General features: G+C 45.5%; 1 protein-coding gene across 1 annotated transcript in view; it reads left to right on the forward strand.

Annotated features, from left to right (window-relative positions):
• The window catches only part of plch2a (phospholipase C, eta 2a), a 141,457-nt gene that overhangs the window by 63,439 nt on the left and 64,582 nt on the right, over positions 1–13,436 (forward strand). The window lies entirely within an intron of this gene.

The raw sequence follows: 13,436 nt of genomic DNA on the forward strand, positions 1-13,436 counted from the left end.
TGACAGAAGTTAAGCATTTAATGCTGTGATTGAGAACTTGACTGGGACAAAAAAAAAAAAAAAATTCAGAAAATACAGGACTCATATCCTCATTGGTGGATTGGGAATAAAAAGCGCTTTAGTGGACCCCAGCCCCTGAACCTGAGGGGAGTGAATGCTCAGAACAGCTGAGGGATGGGAGGTCACTCTGGGACAGGTGGCTTATCACCATTAGCTGTGCCCTGGGTGATCGCCATAGAAACCTTTAATTTTTCTCCAGCTGTCTCAGTGCCTCAGCTCTCATCCTCGGTGCACTCCCATTTATTCCTAACCTCACAAAATGCTGCTGACAAGTGATTAGGACAATGACATGTACGCAGATACCAAATGAATATGCATTGTCTGCATTTACTTGCTGAGAAGAAGGGGTGGCAGATTGAGTGAATGCACACGCATTATCTGGATTAATGAGTTCATTATGATATTGACATTGCTGATCAAGCCTGTTAAGGTCTTCTTTACAAGGGTAGCCGTGGCCGTGTATTGAACTATGAGAGCCACGGTGCGTAGCTGTGTTCTAGGCTGTGTCATTAATCTGCCTGTGTGTAATGGAGCTTTGGGTGTTCCTGACTGTGTGGCCAGCAATGTAAAGCCTGTGTCTAGCTGTGACTAGCTGTGTATAGACTGTGCGCGGCTGTGTTAGGATTCATGCTCGCCTTCGCCAGGTCACGTCAGGACTGTTTGTGGCGGGTGCCGGTGAGCAGAAGTCTGGTGAAGCTCTACCACCCACCTTTAACAGTCAGCGGGGGGGGGCAGAGAGCTTTTCGTTCACACTTCGTGCACGCTAGGAGTCACATGATCACACCCCGACCAATGGTGGGAGACGCCACCCCAAGCGTGCCTCAGGCAAGTGTGTGAAGGATTACCGGGGAGGAAGAGAGAGACCAGCTTCCCTCACCGCCTGTGGGCCGTCTCGCTGTCAGGCCTGCACACAGACAGTGTGTAATCTTTTTTCCCAATGTATCTGTCTTCACACGCTTCTTCTCCTTTATGTCCTACAGGGCTAAATGCCAACAGCACAAAATCTCATACACACTACACCGTTGCATTGTTTGGTGCACAGTATTGCAAATCGCATCCTCCTGTGGACATCTTGAAGGTATGATGCTATCTGTGGGCATGAATCATGGGGGCCCCATAAAATTGGCATCTTCGCTGTGACTCTACGAAAGAGTCAGTTAACCCCCGGTGTTGCATTTCACGGGGGAAAAAATGCCTGTTATCTCTGACAGCAGCCTATCTATTGTGCGCCATCGTTGTCACTGTAAATTCCAGTGGAGTGATTCACGGTGCCTGGGCATTTCTCGGGCTGTCCGCGCGGCGAGCTGGCGGTGTGAAGCGGCGGGCGTAATGACAGCAGGCGGTCACGATGCCACCTCTGTCACGGAAACGGGCGCCACCTCGGGCAGCACCTGCCCGATGCGCTGGCGGGGGGCTCGTTTGCCGAATCCGGGGCCGCCGTTCCCCTCTGTCACTCTGCCCTGGTGATTAGTGCCTGCTGCATGCGCCTGATGCCAGGAGAAACAGGCGAGCCGGACCCAGGCTGCAGGATGGAGGAAGACAGCGTAGAGTGAACACAAACGCCGCGGTGCAGCACTTCTGGCAGGCTGGGGCCTTTGTCAGGGCCGGCCACATGACCTGAGCGGCGGGGTCTCATCCTGTCCCCTCCGCCATTAACGAAACGAGCCACAAGACCGCAGGCAACCCACAGAGGCGGGGCGAGGTGAGAAAGAGGGCCGGAGAAATAGAGGTCACGCCGCGCGGCTCACTCAGACTTGTCTGCCATGTGTCATATACCCCTCTGTCTATCCCACCGTCATTTGTCCTTACGACACCCATTAAGACGGCCAGCATTCCTCCGGTTCTCGATGGCACCCTGTTCAATCCCGGCCAGATGGCGTCTAGAGAAAGTCCACTTTCCCCACTTTCTGCGAGAGAGGGAACCAGCATGGGGCCGTCGATGGTCCGTGATGCAAGAGCAGGTGGCTGCTTGAGACCCTGTTTCTCCTTACTAAGGGAGCAGAGCAGTAGAGTAGATGTGTGTGGCCGTCGCTTTCTGTATTGATATCTGCACGGATCGTGTGGAGGGATAGTGTCGGCTCTACTTGTGGCTGGGTTTCACCAGTATCTGTATGGAGAGTGTTGAAGGATAGTGCCAGCTCGCCTTGTGGCAGGGTTTCACCGGTGTCTGCACGGATTGTGTGGAGGAATACTGCTGGCCCAACTTGTGGCAGGTTTTCTCCGGTATCTGCATGGTATTTGTGGAAGAATAGTACCAGCTCATCTTGTGGCTGGGTTTTTTTTTTCGCGGTGCAGGATTGCGCGGCAGTGCCAGTGCTGGAGGAGTGTGGGGGATTAAAGCTGAATCCCCCCCTGGAAGGGTGAACGGCAGGACTCCATATCCTCTTTACCACACTGCCATCTGCCAGGCAGAACTCTCACTCCTGCCCGGGCCAGCAGGAAGGCCCCACCCCGGGCTCTGTGCCCTCCACCGCCCCAGGGCGACCCAGGGGGGCGTCTCCCACAGAACGCCGCACGGGCGCGGGGTCACGGTCAGGTCACGGCCCGGGCTCAGCCAGTCTTTTACACAGACAGCATGAAGGACTGGCAAACATGCTGGAAAATGTCACACATTCAAAGTGACAGTGAACACCTCTCTATTATAGCAGGAGGACAGAGGGTGACAGGAGCAGGTCTGCAGGGAGGAAGAAAAAAAAAAAAAACAATCCCTCACACAAAACAGTGTGTTCTTCCATTTGTCTGTCACCCACTCGGACGATAAGCATGAGAGCAGTAATAAATTCCTTGTTCTGGGATTCAGAATAGGTGAGTCCCTTTCATTTTGTATAAGCCCTTGCTAATGCAATTTGGCCTGTGGATTTTCTCTGCAGCTCCTAATCCGAAACTGCAGCCTGCGGAGTAGGCGGTGTGTGTGTGTGTGTGTGTGTGTGTAGCGGGGGGTGGCTTCTCGAGAGATCGAGCCAAGGTCTGACTCTCCAACTCTCCAGCTCACGATCACTTTCGAAAAAAAACCTGGGAGCGTTATTGAGAATCGTGGGACAGGCTGACAAAGCTTATTACACCGAAGCTTACAAACTTTGCAATCAGCGAAAACATAGGCCCAGTGAGTCCCCATCTCTCTGCCGCCGCGAGCTCCAGTGATTCGCTCTGTCTGGCGAGATTGTGTGAGGGTAAATTCTGAGCGGCTGGCACAGGTTTCATCTCGTTCCTGGGAACAGGGGCTTGCAGTGAGGCGCAGCAAAAAAAAAAAAAAAAATTGAATCTTCTCACTAAAGGTGCCGTCTCTTCATTTGTGGAGGGGTGCCAGGAACGCTGCCAGTCCAGTTTCAGGTTTTATCACAGACGACAAAACCTGCAAGACAGTGGGCACACAGTCAGCGACCTCATTATTCTGTAATGTGGTCAGATATTGTGAGCCGCGCCACACGTTAAGTAATTTGTACATAACTGACGCAGGGGTTGTCTCCCCCCTGGCTTCTTTCCACTGATTAATGTGTGGTTTAAGCGGAGAGCGCTGATATTCACACTCAGAGTGACTTGAGTGTGGTGACACCCAGGACAGAGGACGGGACCTTGTTGGAGAACAATGAGCCTTGGTAATGGGCCGGACTGAATTAATGGGGCGGGAGATAGGGGGGAATATACTTATGGCACACAGATTATGAAATTGGATCACTCATGTGATTGCTCAGGTGCCATTAGCTTAACATACATCCTTAGTGAGATGAGGAGTTCAGGCCTCGTGTAGGTGCAAAAGATAACATTTTTTTTAACCTGTCCTTGCTAGCACATGCCGAGGAAGCAATCTTCCTCATTTAATTGAAAACATGAAAAAGCAAGAGAAAAGCAAGAAATAAATGGTTTAATATACTTGGCTTAATTTTAGTGTCAGTTTTTTTGTTGTACAACTTGTATTGCCCACTATTAGTCCAAGATACAGGTCATTCTGTATGAATTCAATTTCTAGTACAATCCTTTTTTACATTAATTTGTTTTATTTTGATAATTCCGCCAATGGTTGCCTTGGGGTGAAGACAGTTATTCCAAGACTGATATGTGTGTTATTAAACAAGTATTGCAGAATGCCAAGTAATCACTTTGCACTTTGCTCAAGTGATTCTGCTTGCAGTTAATGCCTTCTCTGATTGAATTTTTAATTAATCTTTGAAGTCATTTCAGTTCATTTAAAAAAATGTTTTTTTTAAGTTAATTTATAGCACAAGTTAATTATTAAAAGCAAATGATAGAATGACTCAACCGTCTTATTAGCTTTTAAACAATACTAAAAATACTCTTCCTGCTAAAGGATTAAGCAAGGTTACAGAACATTCTCATTTATGTAGTCATACTATTCCAAAAGCCACACTTAAGACATTTTTGCAAAGGTAAATGTTTGTGAAAATATTTGCCAGAATCAAATTTTAATTCACTTAATGCCCATTTTGTTATAAAGACAAAACTAAGCAACTCTGAAATATAACCTCTATTGCCATCTGTGTCAACTGGCTATGCTTGTACTTGTACAAGGTGAGATACACAGGGTATCTCAGACATTGCTAAAAGCTGCAGTTGTCAACATGGTTTTACATGTGGGCAATAGGGATGGAGCTACATGCCTTTTTGGCTTTTTGGGATTCATTTTATATCCTGACTGTAAAAAACAAAATGTCCTCCTTCTCTCTAGGTGACTGTACCTTGCGAAGAAAAAAGCAAAGCAACGTCCTCTGTCATTAATAGTCACCGTGACACAAATAAAGACCTATTTCGGGAAGGGGACTGCAACGCCTTACTAGGTTGTTTGCCAGTTTCCCCCTGCAATTTTATCAGGAAACAGAGACCCGTGGTGATTAAAATAACTGGGTGGACATGTTTGTCATCGCTGACCTTCCCTGATCTCAGGTGCCTCCTTTCAGCAGAGAGCCGGAGCAGAATGTGCTGATCGCATTCCTGTTCCAGGTGTTCAGGTGCTGTCCTCGCACATAGCAGGTCTCTGCACAGTGTATGCAGTAATGAGATGCCCGCCCTGTCCATCATGGAGAGCTGGGCTCCATCTGTGACACGCAGGACAGGTTGGGGAGGTCAGCACAGTTGGGGAGAATTTTTATGTGAAGCTTCAAATTGCAAAAGTCAACAAGAGACCAGAACCCCTGGCTCAATAATAAGCACCCCCTGCCTGGAAAACTAAAAAAGAAAAAAAATTTTAAACAAAAATAATACCAAAGAACTTTTTCATCCACATCTTTGGATGATTTCTTGCTGGTTATTTCTGTTAGCTGGTGCTATATTTATGATACCATCATATTATCAAATGTCTCACTGTATCCATAGCATTATTTACTAATTATTGTTTAATATTTTGCTTATGGAAGTATTGAATTATGGGGGGGGGGGGGGGGGGGGGGGTGGTGGAGTATTTCTTTCTCTCAGTTCATAGTACGCTTGAAACCTCTTCTTAAATTTCATTCATTTTGAGCCTCATTGCACTCATGTTTACACTCACAGTTCCCTGGCAAGTATCCCAGGACAGAGCCAACCTGCTAGAAATGTAGGACAGCCTGTGTCAACAGCTCAAAACCCACAATGCGTGGACTCTGCAGGAATGAATTTTTCGAGACGCCGCGGCATCCCTTGAGTCCTCGGCGGAAGCGCAGGCCACTGTGTTAATACAGTGGCTCTGTTCTCCTCTGAATCAAAGTGTACACGAGACAAATTCCCCCTGCATCGGTTTAATTGACAGGTGATGGATGAGTGGTTTGATCCCTAATGCCTGCTACCATGTCCAAGAGTGCTGACAGAATTTCTAAAGCATCCCCCTGTCACTCATCTTCCCATGCCTTACCACAGAGAGTCAATAGGGTGATACATATTTATGACGGTCGCACAAACAATTCATCAGGAAGAAAGGATTTTCCCGACAGGGCCAATCAGGCCTTATTGGGTTTCTCAGGACCCTATGACATGCAGGCGGCGTGAGGATGGAGGTGCACGCTATCTTAGGAGATCGAGACTTGTTTAATTTCAAGCCTCGGAGGTACGGCTCCTGTCCGTTTTACTAAAAGGACAGGCGGGAGATACGGCCGGTGGCAGCTCTACGACTTGAGAAGTGGGAATTGATGAATTATGAATTGTTTAAACGGAGACAGAGTTGGCATGCAGCTCTTGCAGTTCTTGCGCAGTGGTTGTTTTTTCCCACTTTAGGCACTTCCTTGGGCTTTAGGACTTCACACCAGGTGGCGTGATATTAAGCACTGTCTGTTCCTGTTGTTTGCCCGGCCAACTGAGCATTTCAAAGAATTGAAGCAAGACCGGACACACAACCCTCCCCTTCCCCCACCTCCCCACATGCATTACCCCCTGCAGAGGGACTGTGAAAACTTGCCTTGGTGGAGGGAGGAAGGGCTGTTCTGATGCAGTCTTGGTGGCAGCTCTTCCTTGCGCTAGCCTTGGTGCTGAAATGCCCTCAGTCTCAGTGCTCATTTACACGCCTGCAGTAGCTCCACTTTGAGTGAATGCATTGTCTTAAGGCTGCCTTATGTGTAATGTAACCTCACCCAGTCACATTGCTAATGTGTGCACGCCGCAGATTTTGGTCAGCGGTCTGTGTCTTACAGGTGAACAACGCGGCAGTGTAGCACAGTGGTAAGGAGCAGGATTCAATCGCAAGGTTGCTGGTTCGATTCCCCGCTGGGGCACTGCTGCTGTACCCTTGGGCAGGGGTACAGAATTCCCTCAGTAAATATCCAGTTATATAAATAGGAAACATGTAAAAAAACTTGTAACCTATGTGCGTTACTCAGGATAAGAATGCCTGCCAAATGCCGATAGTGTAATGTAATGAACAAGTTTCACCCAGCACTGAAGCAGGTACAGTACATGCAAAAGCATTCAATCTTTTGCATTGCCTCACACTTTGGTGGTTTTGAGGAGAAAAAGGCTTCCAACCAGTTACAATGCAGGATCAACATGGTATTCAAGTCTGGAATGTGATTATGATAGGGACTGTTATGAGTGTCTGACATACTGGTTAGACAGCCTTTGTGCAGTCATTGTAACCACATGGTTGCAGCTTCAATGCCCGGGTTCCACACTGTGGTTGTATTGTGGAACATGTTACCTTGCCTGAATTCCTTCAGAAGAGGTCCAGCTGTAAAAATGGGTAAAGCAAATGCTATGTAACTTATCCAGGGATACGGTTGTGTGCTAAATAAATGAAAAACAATAATATGTGATGTGGGAATAGTTTTATGATTGTGTTGTGTAGTGACTGATGTATGGTAGTATACTTGGCTTCCTTTGTCTAGTCATATTGCACAGGTTAACTTGTGGTATGGCTTGAATAATATTATGCTCACATTCACTGATGCGCTTGAATGGAAACACTTCTGTTCTTTTGAGCTGGAAGTCACTAAATGAATGTAATGCAATGTAATGCAATGTAATGTGTCAGCTGGACTTAAACAGGTGGCAGTATTCCACACCTTGATCTGAGAGGCATGGTCTAGGGTGGTGGAGGAAAGCATACCCTTTATCTCCTCCTGTGAAAACAGCCGGGCACATCTACAGTAAATGCAACTGACGAGACTAAGGAGAGATCCAACCCGGCCAGCGCGGCGCAGTTGAGAGGCGATTTTCTGTGCCAGTTCTCTATGCATACAGCATTCCCCTGGCCACAGCATAGCATTCGCTCTGTGTCGGCTCAGCTGCCTCGGCGGCTGCACCCCAGCCAGGGAAAGCTACCGACGCGCCCTATCTAATAATCAAGATGTTTGTTTCCGCACGGAGCAAATTAAATGAAACTTTGCCCTGGTGGCAAAGCCTGGCTCGGAGCACTTTGCTAATCCCCCCTTCGCACCAACAGCCCAAAATGTACTCCGCCAGTGCCGCTTCAAGTTAGTAAAGCTCATTCTATTATTAAAAGCGTGTGCAGATTTAAAATCGCATGGAGTAAAGAAGCCAGGCACCATATTCTCCAGTTCTGTGTTAGCTGTGTTATTCTGCCAGGAGTGTGACATCATCACCAATAAAGTCCAGCCCCTTTTTGGGAAGTATAATCCTGGAAGAAGCTTGTGTAAAAGCTTTTTTTTTTCCCCAGGGACATCAACAGTGACATGCAAATGTGGTGCAATGGTAAGGAGCAGGACTTGGAACCCAAAGCTTGTCAGTTTGGTTCCCAGGATGTCTGCTGCTGTTGTATTCTTGGGCAAGGTGCCTGACCCAGATTTTCTCAGTAAATATCCAATGGAGTAAAAATGATAACTCAGGAAATTGTACGTGAATTTAACGTCTTCTGGGTAAGAAAGTCTGCTGAAAGCCTGTGAAAAGCCTGTCAGCTCTTGATCAAGATGTAGGCTGACAGTGTTATTGCAATAAATCACTTTGTAGCACTAAAACAATGAACGCGTGCATTCCTCTCTCCCCTCCTTGGATCGTGCTTTGTTGCCCTGCACCTGTGTTGTAATTGTTGTATTCTTGGATGTGCACATACTTTTCCTTTTTTCTTTAACCACGCAAGCACACCCACGCGTATTCCGTCCTGACAACAACGTATGAGCTGAAACGGAAACACTGCCCTGTGCAAACACGGCGGGAATGGCTCTGCTTCCAGCACGCTCGTGTGCTGGATGTGCATTCCAGCGTGCGCATGCTCACTGCCCCGGCCAAGGCGGCTCACCCCGGCCTTGTTATCTCCTCAGCACACTTCCTGCGAGCCGCCTCTCGTTGGCTCCCTGTACGCGAGGAGCTGGCGAGAGGAACAGAGCCGCGTATTCTCATCGTTCTCACCACCTCTTTCCCTCTCCAGCCTTGCAGAAGCCATGAGAAGCAGGTAGTCTGTGATCATTTCCCGATTATGTGGCAGCACAAACTGTGAGGTAACTCAAGAGACCATCTTCGGTCCTTCTTCCTTTCTGCAACCTGTGCTAGCACCAGCACTGTCATGGTGTGGAAAATTATCTTTTGCTGCCTGTATAAAAAAATCATGTTTTTAATGATGGGTGGGTTAGAAACCCCTTAATGCAATGACGAATAGTCATTTTTCTTCCCCGTGGAAGATAAAAGGAATTCACAACTTTTTCAATACAATGAACAACATGCACTTTAATTTCCAGAAAAGAGACCAGGATTAATTAAATCCCTTACTTTTCCTGCATACATTTCTACACACGTGTTGGAAACCTTGCAGCTTTTTGGAAAAGTGGATGTAAACGAGGACATTGAGTGCGTGTGTGTGTCTGTGTGTGTGTGTGTATGAGAGCAAGAGAGAGAGAGAGGGGCCAGGCCTCATCTGTCAGTGCATTGCAGTGGGCCTCCAGAGACAGCCGTTTCTACACGATACGCAGGCTTCTGCCCCACAGCACACTCACTCTTAATCCAAAATAGAACAGAGGTCTATGCTTCAGCAACACACAACAAAAGCCTCTGTCTGCAGGGGTAAGTTGCGGTTCAGGTTATATAGACACACTGATCAATTCTGAACTACTTAAAGCTCTGCCTCAGTGCCCACTTAACCTTGTTAAATGGGTTCAAATCCCCTTTTAAACAGTCTCACAGCTTTTAGGAAAACAAACAAGGGTTCAAATCCCCTTTTAAACAGTCTCACAGCTTTTAGGAAAACAAACAAACACACAAAATGGATTTTTTTGTTCACATTAACAGATAATTAACTGACAGCCTACATCTCAAGATCACCGAGCAATCCATGAGTAAAATTCATTAATAGAGGGGGCAAAACAATGTTTGTAGGATGTAACAAGAGTTGTTAAGCCAAGAACACTCACCTTTCTAAGACTGTTCATTTTACACAATTCGTGAAAACACTGAACACTATTAGTAATTTATTACACTGCTTTCAGTTTGGCATTACCTCAGCTGGGAAACTGTTCTTGTACCTTTAAGTAAAGCTCAAAATATCCTGCAGTATGGATCACTGTGTGTGCATATAATGTTAAACAGGGTAAGAGTATCTCTTAAACATGAATGTCAGTGCATCAGAAATGGCCAGTCACTGAGCAGTTTAAACTTTCATTAATAATTGCACATGGGCACTTCCATACTTTTTTCCTGGATGACTAATTGGCACACTAATATGACCTCTGTCTTACAAGGAAAAAGATTTTGTAGTTGAGGAGGCAGTGCCAGTTTCATTATCCTTATTATCAATCCCGAGAGATTCTCAGCAGAGCAATTGCCAAGAGGGTCTTTAAAACACTATTCATTAGCCAGACTTATGCCAAATATTTATTTAACACAGACTAATCTTTCTCTCTCATGTTGAACTTGATGCTTACATACTTTTCTCAGTTTAGTGTCTTATCTGAGCAAACTACAGACATTTCAGATGCTCAGTTATCACCAGGTAGTACATTAGTTTTTAAAGACGTTTAAATGCTTTGAACTCTGCAGTTCGGGGATTGCAATCAAGCGGCACTGAAGTGGATTAACTAATTACGGAAGGACTCTTAAATTTTGAAGTGCGTCTCGAGTTTAAAAGGGTATGTAGTGAAACAGAGAAACACAAGGAAATGAGAGAACATCAAGATTTCCATCTTGGGTGAGTGCACTGTGTAAACTTCAATGTTGACAGGGTTGATGAGATCCAAACAGAAGCCAGAAACCTCGTCCTGCCAACACAGGTGTGTCAGGTGCGATGCACTCAGACCTTTAGGGCGTTCTGTGCATCTCTGCAGAGCCGCTAATGGTCAGTAGCAGCGATGGGTTATGTGAGCCGGTTTAGGCAGTGTCACGTTCAACGCAGGATCACGTTCGACGCAATCAGCACGCCCCGCTTTGAACCTACCCCTCGACTATACGAGCATATGTTACTACTGGTGTACCTGGGTGCAATTTCGACATTTTTGTCGCGTCTTAAGTCTCTAAGCAAATGCTGATCTTTCTAAATTACAGAAATTGGTTGATAGTACTGAGTGGTGAAAAACTGAGTCGTGATTGTGTTTGGAATCTGGACAATGGCTCGCCTAACGCATTAATTAAAGCACCGTGTCGCCTGCTATCTATACCTAAAGACCTGCTGTCTTTTCCTCCTTAAGTATTATCCGTGCTTTACTGAATTCTATGTGATTCTTATGTTAGATGTTCTCCGTGACAGACTGTCTACTCAGGGCCCTTTATGAAAGTCCCACGCAATGCAGAACGTGTCTGTTACTTCTGGTGTGGAACTTAAAGTTCGTATCCTTCACAAGATGGAAGCAGCAAGGTAAGCGTAACTTTAAATGAAAGCCAGAAAAGCGCTGTTAATCTAGCGCGTTTATCCAGTAAATGCGGGTTGTCGTTGCACCAGCATGCACAGAAATCGCTGGAATCCCGCATTTTGTTTTGTTTAGTAGAAGCTTGTAGTAAGAGTGCGACTGTTGACCAGTTCCATCCGAGAGTCAATAACGGTAACTCCAGTCCACATTCATTGATAAACCGCAGTTGCTGTAATGCTTCAAGTCTAAGCATTTGGCATGACTCGGTGGATTTTATATTAGTTATATCCTTGGTAAATATAAGATAACATTTTAATAAACTCTGCAGAATTCTACAAACTAAGCTTTTCCATTACATGTACCATACGGAGGCAAAACCTAAGGAAACCTTAAGGTCGCTGTGAATTTAAATTAAAACCAAGACACAAGCGCATTTTGTGCCCGCCACGTGTCCACACTAATTAGCAAGCACACGACAACTTTTACGTGGGATGGTTAGCTCGATGAGGAGAAAATGCATTATGTTATGATCATTGTTCAACCGACTCTCGACCTGTGAACGGTTTATTTCTGAAGCGGCGCGGTCGTCTTGGTGAGCCTGAGTTGCAGAGTGAACTGCAACCCTTTGCTGTCAGTTTTGAATGGTTTTGTTTTACGAATTAAGTGGAAAAAAATACAGATATTATTCAAAAACGGTTATCCTGTGCGGTTTAAGCAAGACAGCGTTTTTGTCTTGGAAAACAACACACAGCCCCACAAGGAACAGTGCATTCAAATGCAAACGTTTGTCGACTGTATGAATGGGTGTGAGGCAATTCTCTGTACTATTGCACTCTGATGGGGATTAATAATCCGATAGTAAATCAACCTGTATATTCAGATGGCAGATCAGTGGGGAGAGAGCTCACAGATACAGGTTATTTTTGCACAAATGTGCATACACCAAAATGCCTGTGTGCAGCCTATCCAGTAGATGTTTATTCTGCCTCATTTAGCAGCGTGAGTATAATTTGTGGAAGTGCTTAATCTATATCTTCAGTCTGGCTTTATGTTCAGGTAAAGGGTTAAGGACAGCCTAAATCACCCAGTGCTTAAGTGTGGAACATTAAGGAATGTTTAAATGCAGGACACTCTTGTCTGTCCTCAATCAATATGTTTCACTCATCCAGAGTAAATACTTCATTCAGTTTTCACTGAACACTCACCTCAGTTGAATCTATTGTGGCTAAGAGAAAAATCACTCTAATTGTCCTCATTTGCCACAGTTGGCTACCTTGTGCCTGTTTTAGTTTATTGATTGTTAGTAGCTATTTTCAGGTCCATTGCTATTGCACTGCGTTATTGCATGGCCAACTGTGTAATGTTTAACTTGACCGTCAAATTACCCACTCGTCCTTAAGTATATTGAGATGAGAGAGAACATAACTTTTACCTGACCTCGGGGAATAATTTTTCAGTTTTTCCCTTATTAGCTTTGGGTTTTTGGAATTCCCAACAGTGGAGTTGTATTTGTTACAGTGCATTTTTACATTTTTGTATTGACTGACTAATTGAAAAAGGCAGTCTGTAGTTCTCTTGCATGCCATTCTGTAGAAACATTGCAACATGTCAGTGTAGGTGGTGTAGTCCTTATATCCTCGTATTGTTTTGGCAGCAGAACTGCAACACTTAAAAAAAAAAAAAACAAACAGAAAAACTTATAATACCTGGAAATTTCATTATGCCAAACAGTTGGCTGTAAAGGATCGGCGAGGTGGTGAAACAGGTGCGTAATTAAAGGTTTGAGCTGTAATTGCACAGGAACGTTGGAATGGAACGTGGGGGAAGTGTCCCAAGTAATGAACAAACAGCCTGAACGAGACAATCATCCCCCCCCCAACACCACCCTTCCCCCTACCCTCTCCCCTCTCTTGCAAGCCTACTTCAGTGTTTGGAGGGACTGTAGAGTTGCCTGATTGAAATCAGCTATATGAAACAGTAGCACTCCGTCTCAATGGAAATTGCTCATACAATCCCAATCACTAATTCATTATAAAGAATAATGAGGCAGATCCTGTATAATGTGTAATCATGAGTGCTTAATAGTGTTTGCTTGGAGGGGCGGTCATTAGCACAGGGATGTATTGAGTATTGGTACTGCTAATAGACAATAAAGGCATTTCTTGAAGGGGG

Source organism: Megalops cyprinoides, chromosome 7, assembly GCF_013368585.1.
Source record: "Megalops cyprinoides isolate fMegCyp1 chromosome 7, fMegCyp1.pri, whole genome shotgun sequence".
Classification (NCBI taxonomy): Eukaryota; Metazoa; Chordata; class Actinopteri; order Elopiformes; family Megalopidae; genus Megalops; species Megalops cyprinoides.